At 34.7% G+C, this 16,662-nt stretch overlaps 1 pseudogene; it reads right to left on the bottom strand.

Moving 5' to 3' along the window:
* Positions 1-476: 476 nt before the first annotated feature.
* On the bottom strand, positions 477-1,751 carry LOC147509140 (uncharacterized; annotated as a pseudogene).
* Between the last annotated feature and the right edge of the window lie 14,911 nt (positions 1,752-16,662).

The following is a 16,662-nucleotide window of genomic DNA, read 5'->3' as shown; positions in this document are numbered from 1 at the left end:
ATGCATTAGGATCCGTTACATCCAACATCTGAAACATAGAAGTTGTTCCTGCAGAATGCATAAAGCAAGCAAAAGAAACCAAATAACTGCCACCTACAGAGGCTGAGAAGCAAAACAACCAAATAACATCAATTTAGTATAGTTATGAACTGATGTGTGCTCAACTTTTCCTTTGAAGAAAGGGTCTAAAAGAAAGAAATAACATCCTTGTACACTCTAGCATTGAGTGTAAGTGTGTGAGTGATCCTGTTGTTTTGATCCAACTCAGACTGAATTCGTTCGCTCAACTCTTCACAAAGATTATTAAGCCAGTATTCAACCTGCATCAGAGAGGAATAGATGGGAGAAAAAAGATACTTAGTTTAAATACTTCATTTCTAGAATTTTAAAAAAGATAAAACAAATCTCTAGCTCTCAACAATACACATTTTAGCATATACTTCATCATAGGTATATTCATCAGTTGTACACCCAGGTTACCCACCACGGCCACCATATGGACGTCTGGCATTATCGAACTCGATATCACTGAAAACAAAAACTTTCTCAATCATCTTATCTTTATCCAAGTTTCCAGCAACTGCGACTTGTAAAAGCAAGTCAGAAACTTTCTGAAAATCTGTGTTATATCATGCTTCCATCCTTCGAATAAATTGAGTCTTGGAATGCAAATTGCCTCCTTCAATCTTGTGAAGCTTTGGATTCTCACTAAAGGTTATTACCTGTCCATTCCATGGGTGTTCACTCAGCTCAGAGAGCAAAAGACTGAGAGCTACACAGACCTCCATTGGCTCACCACTCATGCTTCTAGATACATCACAAACAACAATACAGTTATGCAATTTACCTTTTTCTGAGAGGTCATCTACCATTCTCTTCCACTGCAGCTCTGCAACACGACCACCATCATTCTCCCGTTGTTTAAGCGCTTTATGATGTCATGAGGAAACAGTGCTCCAGCCGCAATCTTTGCTTCTCCACGTTCAACCTTGCCTAAGAACTCATTGAAGCGGTTTTCATCGTGTTTCAAAAAGTGCTTCTTGTAATTGGACATTGCGATTGAGGCAACTCGATTATAAGGAAGGTTGGATTCTCACTAAAGGTTATTACCTGTCCATTCCATGGGTGTTCACTCAGCTCAGAGAGCAAAAGACCGAGAGCTACACAGACCTCCATTGGCTCACCACTCATGCTTCCAGATACATCACAAACAGCAATATAGTTCTGCAATTTACCTTTTTCTGAGAGGTCATCTACCATTCTCTTCCACTGTAGCTCTACAACACGACCACCATCATTCTCCCCGTTGTTTAAGTGCTTTATGATGTCATGAGGAAACAGTGCTCCAGCCGCAATCTTTGCTTCTCCACGTTCAACCTTGCCTAAGAACTCATTGAAGCGGTTTTCATCGTGTTTCAAAAAGTGCTTCTTGTAATTGGACATTGCGATTGAGGCAACTCAATTATACGGAAGGAAGTCCCACTTCTTAGAACCCATGTAAATCTCTGGTAATTCCAGTACTTGACGAAGTGGAGCAAGAATTTCTTTTCTGAGTCAGTCACAAACTCTGTAAGCATAATGTGTATCTTCTACTCCTTCATGTCCCGAATAGGACTCGGCGTGGAAAGACTTTTCTTGTAATGCTCTCACAAAGAAGAGTGGCCTTATCGAAAAGAAGAATCTAAAGAGGGACACCACTTTGAAGCCAAACCGATAGTACCAAACTCACCGATTTCAAAGACTTGATCCATCCCGAAGAAAATATTGTCATAGCTCGATATTATATCATTGATAACTTGATGCAAGTGTCGCGATGAGTAACGACTTTGAGATGAAAAATGATAGACAAATTTCATATCCAAATAGAACTGCACATGAATCCAACATGTTGGAAGAAAGGTCAAACTATTTGCCGAAAAAGGAAATTGGAAAAGAACAACCTAATAACAATTTTAAAATACACATTTGAAGTCCAAGAGGGCCCATGGCGTTGACCATCCTCAATATCTTCCCGTAAGCTCGATCATTAGAAAGATATAGGATAACGGTCTCTATAAGCCTCATCAACAGAAGAGTCACAAATCGTTCCCTACCTACAAACATATCTGCTGCTATGCTCTCCATTCTGTTCAATTTTGTAAAAAGTTCTTGAATGGCCAAAATGAAAAAAAGAAAAATAATAGTAAGAAACAATCAGATTATAACTTTTAATTCATAGACGTGGGCGAGAGATGATTGGTGCCTTTAGTATGCATGCTTGATGGAGTAGTGGGGCTATTGTGACTCTTGCTTAGTAGGGAAGAAGAGAAGAATAAGAGAGAGGGTTTGAATAGATGAATTTTTTTTTTTTTTTTGTTGGGAGTGTTTTGTAGAATTGAAAAAAGAGTATAGAAAGAGGTTTTTAACTATTTTGGGCTACAAACAATTGAAATCGGCAAAAAAGGGCATAGAATTCCTTTTTTTATAAAAAATCTGATGTGTCAGTCTCAAAGAAAAAAGGGAGGCTGACGTGGGTCACTGGGATCATTTTCCACTACTCAGTACTAATGGTCTTTGATATATATATAACACCCCGTGTTTTTATTTAATATTTTCCTATTACAATAAATAATAATAATAATAATAATAATAATAATAATAATAAATAAAATAAAATAAAATAAAAGGATAAATATTAGAAAGAAATAAGGTAAAGAGGATAAACCCCATTCCCTATTTTTAAAAGGTTTTTGAAAAAAAAAAATGTTTACACAGGAGTTTACACGGAGAGTTTTAAACAGTAGAGAGAGTGTGTTTTTACACATAGAAGAAACAAATAGAGTTTTATACATAAAGGAGAAGGGAGAATTCTTGCTGGAAATCTACTGATAGATAGCTGATAGCAGGAGCGTATCACGGGTGAGTAGATATTTTTATTTTTCACTGAACCTAGATTTTTTATGACTGTTTAAAAACTTTACTGTCAAATATGTAAGGTTTTTGTTTGTTCCTCGTTTCATATTTTTTTGTGTTCAGGAGAAAATGATCTTCTGTATTCACAATTATATGGATTTGTTCAAACCGAATTTAACTTAGTAGAATTTTATATTTCGCAATTAATAGATACAGCTTTTAGTTGTTGTTTGTAATTTTTGAATATGAACGTTTACTACAATTAAGGGATTGAATATTGAAGGCCATGACCTCCACTCCTGTATTTAGAAAGATGAATTGTGTATTCCATCCAACTAGCTTATATTATTGGAATCTTGGGAGCTTTCTTTTAGTCGAGGTTGATAATGGTTTTAGGAATAATCTAAAACTTATGGACATAAAGTAATACTCGTAGATCGAGACTAAACCAAATCAAATGCGCTTAGATCAGGAAGTATTTTTTTTGTTCATTGTTGTTAGCTTCAACAACGATTTACCTTGTGTAGATTGTTTTCGCACTTCCGTTTCTTTTGAAATTCTTGGATGAAGACAAAGCAGCTGTTCTGTCACTCTATTTTAAGTTTACATTACTATTAGTTCTGTATCAGCTGTAGAATTAGATTTTTATATACAAAGCGAATTGCTATGACTTTGGTTGGAACAACTTAAAGACATTGCCTATGATGCAGAAGATGTATTGGATGAATATAACACTAGAATTTTCACTTCAAGAAGCCAACGCTCTTCCCATTAGCAAGCAAGAAGGCCGGCTCCTACTTGTTCTCTCATTTTCTCTTGTTTCAAAATTGTTATTGTACACCATAATATTGTTAATAGACTAGCCAATAGTTTTAGGTGGTTGGTCGGTGCTAGCAGGTGACCCATTATTGATGAATTGTATAGTTATTATGTTGGGCGTCGGCGCTAGAAATTCTAGAGTGAGTTAGTATTTTTTTGTTCAGAAATTCTATTTGTCAGAAAATAGTTTTCTGCATAGGGCAAATTGCATAAAGCTAGGGAGAGAGTTAGAGTTTTTGTAAAACATGAAAAAGTAAGGTCTGGAAGTCTGCTTTTCAACCCAATCGACCTCAACGCATTCCAAGGTTTGTGTATATGGTTACGGTGTTCGGAATTTAGCACGTCAGAATTTTCTGACTGCAGAAATCCGGATCTGTGCCTGTTTTCGAACCACGTTTTCACATAGTTAGGCTCAGATTCAAATTCTCGCCAAAACATGAAAGAGTGAGTTTTCTGAGTCTTCTTTCCAACCCAATTGGACTCGACGCATTCCGAGGTCTGTAGAGACAGCTATGATGTCGGGAAGTTTGACTGGCAGAAAACAGTGCGTCAGAAATCAGTTTCTGCGTACTGTGTTCGAGCCTAGTTTTGGCACATTTAGAATGAGATTGAGTATTTTTGTAAAACATAAGACAGTAAGTTCTGTGTGTTAGCTTTTCAAATCGAAAATCCTCGATGCATTTGGACACCTGTGGAAAGCATTGTGTCATTCGGAAGATAGTTCGTCAGAAATCTAGTTTGCTAAATATTAGGATTTTTACCATTTTCAACATAAGTTTTTTTTCTAGATGGGCTGAGGTTGGGACTTCGAATTTTACATGAAAAAGTATGTCTACATACCCTAGTTTCTAAATATTTAAGTTACATGTCATTTGAATAAATGTAGGAAAAACTACAACATTGACTATGTGGCGGATAAGAACTACGAAGGCTTTATTCCAATCTTGAAATATTTGGATACGTAGGCAACTTTGAGTAAAAGTGCAGCCACTATATTATATATTAGTTATTAGTTATTAGTTATTGTGATAACTATATATATATATATATATATATATACAATGTTAGTACTTAATTGTGTACATGATTGTAGTTGTTTAAAATATATTCATGAGACATTTAACTAATGCGTTATTTCTGATTGAACCTTTTGATATCTATGATTTATATAATTGATAATGAGGTGAGTTGATTAGTTATTGTATTTGGAATATTAAGTAATGATTCTATTGTTTGAGACGATATTTGTTTTGTAATGAAAATATTATAATAAATGAGAACTCTTGAGTGTTAAAATCTGGTATAAAAATGTCCGATGAAAATTTAATGTGTCGCCCACATCTTTAGATCTGTCCACGCCTCTGTGATAAAAAGAAATGAAAAGAAATGTTTATGACTAATGATATCATGTAAAAAGCCGTCTTAGAGAGGAACTAAGGCATTTGCCTTGCGGGTGGGTTATATTCCTTGAATGTACGGGAATGTAGGTGGGTATTCCTTGAATGTAGCAGGAATGACCCAAGGTATATATTGAATGTGTCATGAATGACTTGTTAGTGTTATGATAGGTATTCCTTGAATGTGGCGAGAATGACCTAAGATATTCATTGAATGTGCCATGAATGACCTGTTAGTATTATGATGGGTATTCTTTGAATGTGGCAGAAATGACCCAAGGTATTCATGGAATGTGCCATGAATGACCTGATATTTTGTTATGCCCAAAGGAGGCTTTGTGATTATGTGTATGGAATGCCCAGAGATGGCTGTGACTCACAAGTTACGAGTTTACAAGATGAAAGTATGTTTCCTGGAGGCGATATCCCGCTTGGGACATATGTCTTGTAGTGGTACTCGGTGTGAGTGAGGCACACGGATATGTGTGATTTGGCAAATGTGTGTAGTGCAAATCGTGGAACTAAATGTTGAGCTGTGTCATTGAATAAATGAGTCAACAAGATAATTAATAAGTAAAGTAAAATATTGATTTTTACGTGTGATGGAGTTATTGCATATGGTGTATATGATTTCTTATGAGAAATATATACGTGGTTTATAACAACCCCAATTTTTAAACAACATAAATTACATTATTTGATTGAAAATAACTATTATATTATGAAGTCTAGCTTATTCTAGAATTTGTTTAGCTATTGTTGATTTTTTAAAAAGTTCATGTTTTTATTTGAATTGTTTGTTTGAACTTATGTGGGTATTTTATAATCATTTTGGGCTTGAAAACATTGTTAAAATGTACCCATTCATATAGGTATGGACCTTGGGTGTTTTTAGACCCATTAGAGGCCCATAGGTTAACTTAAACAGACTTAAAACAGGGAATAAAGAAGACCTGCGAATTTTCTCTGTAAAAAAGATTATTATTCAAAAACAAAACCCTAGCCTCCAATAAAAAGAAGGGGAAGAGGAAGAAAAGAAAAAAAGGGAATCAAAGTATTGGGCTCACCGCACTATTGATATTCAAGTTGTTTACATCTTGTAGACTTAATAAGGTGAGTTATATTTCTTTCTTTTATTGTTTCCATAGAAATAGGATATGTTGTTTGTTATGTGTGATCATATGGATTGTATATTGGGAGGATAAAACCATTAATAAATTGTATAGAGTTTTGTGAAGAAGATGAACAGCTAACAGTAAACACCATTCTAGAAAAGTTGTCTGCGCAGTATTTTAATTCTGTTCAGATGGAGATCTTTCCATACACGGATGTCTCTCAAATTGAATCCATAGTTTCTTGACACATTGTAGTCTGACATATTAAAATTTTAGACAGATCCAACGGTTGGATTTATGTCGAGGCGCGCATAAGCATGACAGGTCGTAGTGTTTCTACACCAGAAAAACTGCAGTGTGCAGTCTTTTATTTCTGCTTAGATGGTGTCGTTTCCATACTCGGATTTGTATGAAATTTAATCCGTAGTTTCCTGACACATTGTAGTCTGAGATATTAAAATGTTAGACAGATCCAACGGTTGGATTTTGGTCGAGGTGCGCATAAGCGTGACAGTTCGTAGTGTTTCTACACTAGAAAAACTGCAGTGTGCTGTCTTTTGTTTCTTCTTAGATGGTGACCTTTCCGTACTCGGATATGTATAAAATTTAATATATAGTTTCCTGACACAATTTAGTCTTCCATATTATATTTTTAGATTTATCCAATGGCTTGATATCTGTCGAGGCTTCCATTAGTGGGACTAGTCGTAGTATAAACTACACCAGAAAACTGATGGGTGCAGTCCTTTGTTTCTGTTTAGATGGAGGTCAACCTATTATCTGATTGACCTCAAATTTAATCCATAGATTCTTGATATCCAGTTAAATGACATAAACAAATTTTAGGCAGATCCAATGGTGGGTTGTCTGTCAAGGCACGGATTAACAAGGTTGTTAGAATTAGCTAAAGTTTAAAATAGATATAGTTTGGTGGTTACATGATGGCATTAGATGGTCAGTGGTTATTATACTTTCGATATATTCTTACTATTGTGAAAATATTGGTGTGGAATGAAAATATATCTATATATTTTATTTTATCGTGATTATTAAAATATTTGGAGAATTGGTTAAGAGCTATGTAAGGCTTGATTCTAATCTTAAAAGAATGGATACGTAGGCAGCCTTATGTACAGGTGCAGTCACTATATCTATAATATATATATTAGTTTGTGTGATAACTATGTGATTGTGTTAGAAATTACTGTTGTTTTGAGACTACATAAATATATATGTGTGAGATAGAAGTTGTATATGAATATAGACTTTAGTATATGTGGATATGTTTTGGACATTAGTGTGTGTAGACTTGAATTTGGGATAATGAATTATTTGTTTACGATATTGTATATATGAGTGTGGTTAGATAAATTGTGTTTGTTTGATTATAAGTCTGTTTACATTCAATGATATTTAAGTGCATGATTTGCCTTGACGCGCGAAAATGGCTCTCTGCATGTGTGGTCTATTTTGACATGAGTAATGCTAGTATAATTATAAGTGATAATAATATTTTAATGTGTCGCCCACATCTTTAGAACTCTCCATGCCTCAGGATTTGGTAATGAGATATTATGACTTGTGATGTCATGTGATAGATGGGTATTCATTGAATGTGCCATGAATGACCCAATAGTTTGGACTGCCCTAGAGAGGTACTAAGGTATTCGCCTTGCGGGTTGGTCGTATTCCTTGAATGTACGGGAATGTAGGTTTGGGTATTCCTTGAATGTGGCGAGAATGACTCAGGGCATTCATTGAATGTGCCATGAATGACCCGTTAGTGTTATGATGGGTATTCTTTGAATGTGGCGGGAATGACCCAAGGTATTCATTGAATGTGCCATGAATGACCTGATATTTTGTTATGCCCAAAGGAGGCTTTGTGATTATGTGTATGGAAAGCCCAGAGATGGCTGTGACTCACAAGTTACGAGTTTACAAGATGAAAGTATGTTTTCTGGAGGCGATATCCCGCTTGGGACATATGTCTTGTAGTGGTACTTGGTGTGAGTGAGGCACACGGATGTGTGTGGTTTGGCAAATGTGTGTAGTGCAAATCGTGGAGTAGGAACTAAAGGTTGGGCTGTGTCTTTGAATAAATGAGTCAACAAGATAATTAATAAGCAAAGTAAAAATATTGATTTTTCGTGTGATGGAGTTATTGCATATGATGTATATGTTTTCTTATGAGAAATATATACGTGGTTTGTATGAGTTGAAACTCACAAGGGATGAATGTACTCATTGGGTGTGATATTTTCCCCGTTCTCATAAGTAGACGAGTGGTTTTTAAGTAAAAATATATGAATTGTGTGATATTATGGAATGTGAAGTGTGACTGTGAATAATATTAGTAAATGATTGTGATTTCTATGTGACTGCAAAATGACTATAACGTGATATATTATTCCGAAAATATTAATGAATTGTGATAGTCTGAGATCTATGGTTATGCACGTAGAAACTTTATGACGTAATGATGTCATATGAATGACTACCCTTAATATAGGTATTATGATAAGTGGTATTCCCCGAATATGCGGGACGAACTAGGTTATATCAATTAGACTTAAATGTCTTAAATGAGGTTTGGTTATAAATGGAAATTTGACTGGTTGAGATAAAGCATTTTATTGTGATGTCTAACTCTGTTTTGCATGAGGGTAGGATCTATTAATCTTTTCTATAGGGATGTAAATATCCTACCCTAAGACGACGTGTTGGCTTAAAGGTAAGGTATACCAAACTCATATTTAATAAGGTTATCATATGTGCATTTAATAAGTAGAATGTAAATGGTATTTATGTTGTGAGTTATTTTGGAAAGTGGGAATGATGAGTACTGTTATATGAGATTCTTGGAATTTGTATATTGGGGTGAAATCTTACTTGGGAAGAAACTACACCCCGTTTTGGAAAACAGAACTATATTGTCTTCCAAGTTGAAATGGTTGGTAATGTTATATTTATTAATTTGAAAGACTATTATATATATTTTGTTGTTAGTCTACTCATACCAGCAAATTCAATTTGCTGACCCATGTTTGCTTTGTTTTGCAACGTGGGTGTGTTCTTGGGAACATAGATGGTGGAGTGTAGTGGATAAGGACACGTGGTTTGGAGTTGCTCTTGGAGTCTTCTGGTTTAAGATTTTCTGAAGGGTACGGTTTTGTTTTGAGACAGATGTAATAGAGTTGGTTAGTTTCTTTGTAGTTTAATAATGTGATTTAAAGATTGTTCCTTTTAGGTTTCTTTTGATTCCAGTTTTGTATATATCGTGTTTGATAACAGGGTTTTGGGGTTTTGTTTCACCCCGGGTTTCCAGATAATTGAATATAATTGTTTTAAATATTGTCTGGAAATTTGGGGTGTGACATGGTTTGTATGAGTTGATACTCACAAGGGATGAATGTACTCCTTGGTTGTAATATTTCCCCGTTCTCATAAGTAGACGCGTGGTTTTTAAGTAAAAGTATATGAATTGTGTGATGTTATGGATGTGAAGTGTGACTGTGAATAATATTAGTAAATTATTATGATTTCTATGTGACTGCAAAATGACTATAACTTGATATGTTATTACGAAAATATTAATGACTTGTGATAGTCTGAGATCTGTGGTTATGCATGCAAAAACTTTATGACATAATGATATCATATGAATGACTACCCTTGATATAGGTATTATGATAAGTGGTATTCCTCGAATATGCGGGATGAACCAGGTTATATCAATTAGACTTAAATGTCTTAAATGAGGTTTGGTTATGAACGAAATTTGACTAGCTGAGATAAATCATTTTATTGTGATGTCTAACTCTGTTTTGCAAGAGGGTAGGATCTATTAATCTTTTCTGCAGGGACGTAAATATCCTACCCTAAGACGACGTGTTGGCTTAAAGATAAGGTATACCAAACTCATATTTAATTAGGTTATCATATGTGCATTAAATAAATGAAATGTAAGTGGTATTTATGTTATGAGTTATTTTGGAAAGTGGGAATGATGAGTACTGTTATATGAGATTCTTGGAATTTGTATATTGGGGGTGAAATCTTACTTGGGAAGAAACTACACGCCGTTTTGGAAAACGGAACTATATTGTCTTCCAAGTTGAAATGGTTGGTAATGTTATATTTATTAATTTGAAAGATTATTATATATATTTTGTTGTTAGTCTACTTATACCAGCAAATTCAATTTGCTGACCCATGTTTTCTTTGTTTTGCAATGTGGGTGTGTTCTTGGGAACATAGTGTAGGAACTGTTATTCATAATGCAAATATCTCTACAAACCGTGAACACCACGTGCAGCGGAATCAATGGGTTCTCACGATTTGTGATAGAGAACATACCTTTTAGATCTAGTTTTGATAACTCTGAGAATCCAAGCTTTATGAATCCGAATCAACAATCAACCTCTTGATCTTCTGTTGTATTCCTTTAGAACAGATTGGACGTTGTGTGGGCAACGATCTACCAATCCTCTTCTTTCTCTCAAGATCAGAAACGAATTCAGATCTACTTTTCTTACCTCTTTTTCAGAACAATGAATAGTGAATTTCGGCCAGAGAGAAAGTATTCTATTTATAGGCTACAATAGGGACCATGAGGTGAAATTAGGGTTGGGCCTCCTAACGGGCTTGGGCTTCCCATGTTCGCCCCGAACACACGGCCCAAGTCCGTCAACAAATGACTTATTCCACTAAAGGCCATTGTTGCACTACCACCCTAATCTCAACTTACGTGTTAGCGTTTATGGGCTCCATATTATATGCTCGTTGATCTCCCCGTGTTTAAGATATCGAATGTTTATTGATTAAGTCAAGTTACTGATAACTACATTAATCAACTTCTTATGTCCTTGAGTAGTACCACTCAACCTCATTGTCATGTCGGAATAAATCCACCTGCAGGGTTTACATGACAATCTTTTTGAGCTCCTCAATGGGACATCATCAACCCGACATTTTGCGGGACACGGATTCCTTCTATAATCAACAACACACCTTACATACAATGTCATTACCCAATCCATCGAGTTTGTTGATTCACAAATGAATCTCACTCATTGATGATTTAAAGTGATGTACAATGCATGTAAGTGCTCGTTATTATATCCGGATTAGGAGGACAAGCATCCATAATAACAGAGGCGTTTGTTCTCTTATATAGTCAGTATAAGGAGAAACAACCTCACTTGGTCCTGTTCAATACACACAAAGTGTACTAGTGTAATCCTATAGTCAAGATAGACTAATACCAGATTATACTACAACCATACCAATGGTTTGTCCAAATCCATCTAGGTTGTGAACGATTACTTATACTTTATAAGGTACTGATGATATGATCTTCTGTGTGTCCACACTATATCATCTACAACATAAAGTATTAGACACATGCATATAACTAATAACATATATAATATGCATAACATCTGCCCATATGATTCTCATTCAAAATATAAAGAATTAGAGTTAATACAAAAGTAATGCTTTTAGTATATAACCCTATCACATAAATGGTGGAGTGCAGTGGATAAGGACACGTGATTTAGAGTTGCTATTGGAGTGTTCTGGTTTAAGATTTTTTGAAGGGTACGATTTTGTTTTTAGACAGATGTAATAGAGTTGGTTAGTTTCTTTGTAGTTTAATAATGTGATTTAAGGATTGTTCCTTTTAGTTTTCTTTTGATTTCAGTTTTGTATATATCGTGTTTGATAACAGGGTTTTAGGTTTTGTTTCACCCCGGGTTTCCAGATAATTGAATATAATTGTTTTAAATATTGTCTGGAAATTATATATATAAGGAGATGGCTACCTTGACAGCCCCCGTTGACATATTATCTTGACAGCCGATCCTAACCATTCATATATCACTAAATCAACGCTGACATCTTGTTCTCTTTTAGCAAATAAGTAGAGCAGGGTAAAATAGGAACTTTCCTATCTAACCTCAACCAAAATCCAAAATTAATCCCCGACCCAGACCAAGAAAAACCAGACGAACTCCTCACTGAGATTAGATTGAATTCTCATCTCAATTCAAACTCTCCCCTACTAAAGTGCCAACTTTTTTTTTGCTACTTATTAGACGAAAAACTCCAATCATTTGGTAATCTCTAATAAAAATTGGGTTGATTTGTGGGGTTTTTTTAGGTAGAATGATTATTTAAAAAACAAAAAAAAATATATTTCTATCTATCTCAACACCAATTAAATTGAGATTATTTTCTTGGTTTAATTGAAATGGAATTTATGGTTGTTAGTTCTAGATTTGTTGAAGTTCCAAGTGAAGTTAATTAACCAATGCCTTTTTGGCTGAACTTGTGTGAACAATCCATACCACATTTTTATTGAATGGTTGCTACAATTTGCTTGTTACATAAACTTGAATTTGGTTTCCACAACCTTTTTAGATCGACCTGAGAAATTAAACAAATAAATTTGACACCAAGCTTTTGTTCAAAGCACGACCATAGTTCATAGTTAAAATCTCCATAAGAGGAACTAAGTATATATGGACAATTTATTGGGTGAAATGACAAACATGAATTAGGCAATGATAAGAGAATATGTGATAGAAGATATAAGAGTAATCAAAATATTGCACTAGACATAGTAAGCCATAACCTGACCAACCATGTCATAACTATCAAATTGAGAAATGGTAACAATAATTTCAAATCAAAATCCGATTGAGAGACGATAAGATTCAAGAGAGATTGAGTTTCGAATCGAATGGAGGTTGAATAAGAGAGCTTAGAGGAGAGAATGTGATGGAGTGGGAAGAAGAAGATTGGGGTTTTTTGTGCCTTTTTTTTATTGTGAATAGAAGTCAAATGACTAAGTTACCCTCTTTGATTTCTTTGTTAAATTAGCTCAAGATCTAGGTGTTGGATCGGCTATAATCTATTGGATGTGGTGGGTTGTCAAGATAATATGTCAACTAGGGCTGTCAAGGTATTTTTTGGACCGTTAGATTTCTTTTCAAAGATGACAACAATTTTTATCTAGGTTAGAAGTTTCCAAATGAGTTGAAATTTTGTGGAGATGGTCTTTATATTGAGTAGATGATATCCACAATAAATTGGGTTTGAATTCATTTTCTAGGTGAAGTTTTACTTACGTACTTATTTTAACTTAAAATAAGTATGTACTTCTAAGATCCGTGTATATATATATTGTGGATCCAATCGGGCTCACTACGTCGACATACAGAATTGAAATGAAACACATTCCAAAAGCAGATTTGCACATATATTGAACTAAGGGCTGAGTTTCGGTAATGATGACTTACCTACCATGGATAGTATTTCCACAAAAAATTAGCTCAATTGGATGTCTCTAGTCTTGTCAAAAATGTGTTTAAAATTATAGACCGTCAGATAAATTTCTAATTTGAATTGAACTTTTGGTAGGGTTTGACATGTTCAAATGATCTTATTTTTTGTGGAGATGATCTCCATGTTGTGGAGATCACATCCCCAAAAAATCAGCTTTTAGTTCATTATGTAGGTAGGTAGGATTGCGTATGTCATTTCCGTATGTCAATTATGTATGTCGACGTAGCCATGTATATATATATATATATATATAGGGCAGGCTATCTTGACAGCTTATCTTGCCAGCCCATTACCACCGTTTGATCTCATCTAATCCAATGACTAGATCAGGCTCCCAAATAGAAAAGGAAAAGAACAAGGGCAAACTGGTCATATATATATATATATATATATAGAGCAGGCTATCTTGACAGCTTATCTTGCCAGCCCATTACCACCGTTTGATCTCATCTAATCCAATGACTAGATCAGGCTCCCAAATAGAAAAGGAAAAGAACAAGGGCAAACTGGTCATTTGATTTTCTATCTTAATTAATTCCAAATAAACCGACTACTCTTCCTTCTATTCTCGACTCTCTTCTTCCTCACCAAGAATTGGAGTCTTGGAGATGACCAACTGACTTCCAACTCCACAGAAACTCAAGTCCTTTGTTCTATTCAATGTTTTTTTTTTTTTATACCTTTATTTTTGGGTTTGATTTTTGGTTGTGTACTGTTGAATTTATCTATACAAAATGGAATGAGGATGCTGTAATTGGAATTGCCAAAATTGAACAAGACATTAAAATATGAATTCAAAGCTCTGTACACAAGGATTCAATTAACACCCTTTGGAATCAAGCTTCATAAGTCTTGACACCCGAAATTCCATGAAAATCATGTGCATGAGCATGTCCACAACTCCATGAGATCAACACCCAAAAAATCCAAATTTTTTTGGTCCATCTAATTCTAGATTAAAAAAAATCAATATTTGTCTAGAGATAGAGCGGCAACAAAATGGGGCTTTAATGGCGTTTAGCAGCAAAAGAATAATGGACCAAAAGCTTTTAGAGAGGTGAGCATAGCGTGTCTTTTCTCCAATTTTTACTTTTAGAGAGAGGGAGTTTTGTTCATGTCTTCTTCAAGATATAACTTTTTTGCTGGAGAAGAGAGAGGGGAAGAAGGAGAGAAGTAGAGGGAGAGGAAAAAGCTTCGGGTTTTTTTTTTGGGTCATTTGATGCTAAAAGACCAGTCTGCCCCCGTTCATTACTTTGTTGTTTGAGAACATAATCTAATCGTTGGATTAGATGAGATCAAACGGTGGTAATGGGCTGGCAAGATAAGCTGTCAAGATAGCCTGTCCCTATATATATATATATCTACTACTAGTATAGCCTATAATGATCGTGGCCTCTTAAATTCATCCGGGACTTTTTCTGACGCATAATATCATTGATGAATAATAAAATCAAATGTCTAGATATTTATTAATGAGGACTACTTTGTCTTTTTACGTGTTTATAAATTTTCAGTACCGATATTGTCTTTAAATAAAACAATTGATTAATACTTTTAAATAGGGCCAATCAGTCTTTTCATGTGGGAGTATATTAGAAAACCAAATCCACGCCATTCTCATTTGTACGCATTACTATTAATGCCATTTAATTAGCAATAATTGTGTTATTTAATAAACTAAGACTTTAATTACCACAAATAAATACACGAAAACCTTACCTTTCCGTTTCAATCTCGACTCTTCTCTCGTCTCACTCGCAAAACGGTAAAAGAGAGGATTTGAAACTTTTTCCCAACTCTTTGCTTGCAAATCCCCTGAAAAAGCCACTCTCCTTGAAATCGATAAAATCAGTTGTTTCTTTACCAGATGGATGCGAATTGGGTTAATTGTCGAAAAAGAGGGTTCTCTTTGAATATTACTGAAGACATTGATGGTTGTTTTGACAATTCGGTGAACCTCACATCAATGTTGTAATGAAAGCTTAAAAGAATATATTCATTCTTGAGTTCTGAAGAATCTTGATGAACGAGACAAAATGAGTTCAAAAGAGATTCATGTAGAGGAACCCACATATCCCATCTCAAAAACCTTCCCATGTCTTTATCCCTCACTCATCATAATGGAGTAGAAACCACATCATTATTTTCTATTATTGGTTTTGTTCCTTCTCATTATTGGTAAGATTGTGAATCGTGCTTTGGAACCAATACTACTCTGATTCTTCAAGTTTCTCATCATATTGTTATTTGCAAATATATTCAAAGAAACTGTGTATGTTCTTTGACTGTTAACAAACCATTCTTCCTTCTATAACAAATATAATCACGATCTGTTTATTGAATGTTATTTTGCTTTCATTTGTCTTTGTTTTCAGTCATTCCTGGGTGCAAAAGTCTGAGCGGCGCAATGATGGAGAGAAGATGATCTATTAACGGGCTCAATGTCCGTACTAGGAATGGGACATTTCGATTAAAGAGAGATTTGTAAAGACATAAACTATCATCTGAAATGAGTTTAGATTTCATTCCCGGTATAAAGTTAGATTTAATTTGCTTTGTAACTTTCTACTTTAACTCTCCATGTATCTGACACTGTTTAGTGTGGTGTGTGCATTTAACATTTCAACGCTCACGTCTTGGACTAGATAACTTTGCTCCATGCTTTAATTTTTGGAGAACTATATCTTCCCCTGTCTTTTTATTAGAGATTAGTCTACTCTTCATTGATCGCGTACTGCAATTTAATTATCTAGACCATCACTTTTATAGTATTGAATGGAATTTGTTAAATTTTTCACAAGCCATAATTACAACAACAAAAAAAAAAACTCTTTAATTTGGTAAATTTTGATTTGTTAACTTTGATTATTTTGGTGTGGGTTTTAAGGCAAATGTATTTGGGTATTGGAAAGACGCAAAGTTGGTATCGTGGATGATGTGAATTATATTGAGTTTTGTGCTTTTAGATTGGGTTTATTGAATTCAGTAATGGGGATTTCATTTGGTTGGCATAAATGATTATTTGGGGGTATTCTATGAATCATTTGATGCGGTATTCTATGAGTTCTGTCACTTTTCTTAAATTA

Source organism: Coptis chinensis, chromosome 3 (assembly GCF_015680905.1).
Source record: "Coptis chinensis isolate HL-2020 chromosome 3, ASM1568090v1, whole genome shotgun sequence".
NCBI lineage: Eukaryota > Viridiplantae > Streptophyta > Magnoliopsida > Ranunculales > Ranunculaceae > Coptis > Coptis chinensis.
This window is presented reverse-complemented; position numbering and strand designations above follow the sequence as displayed.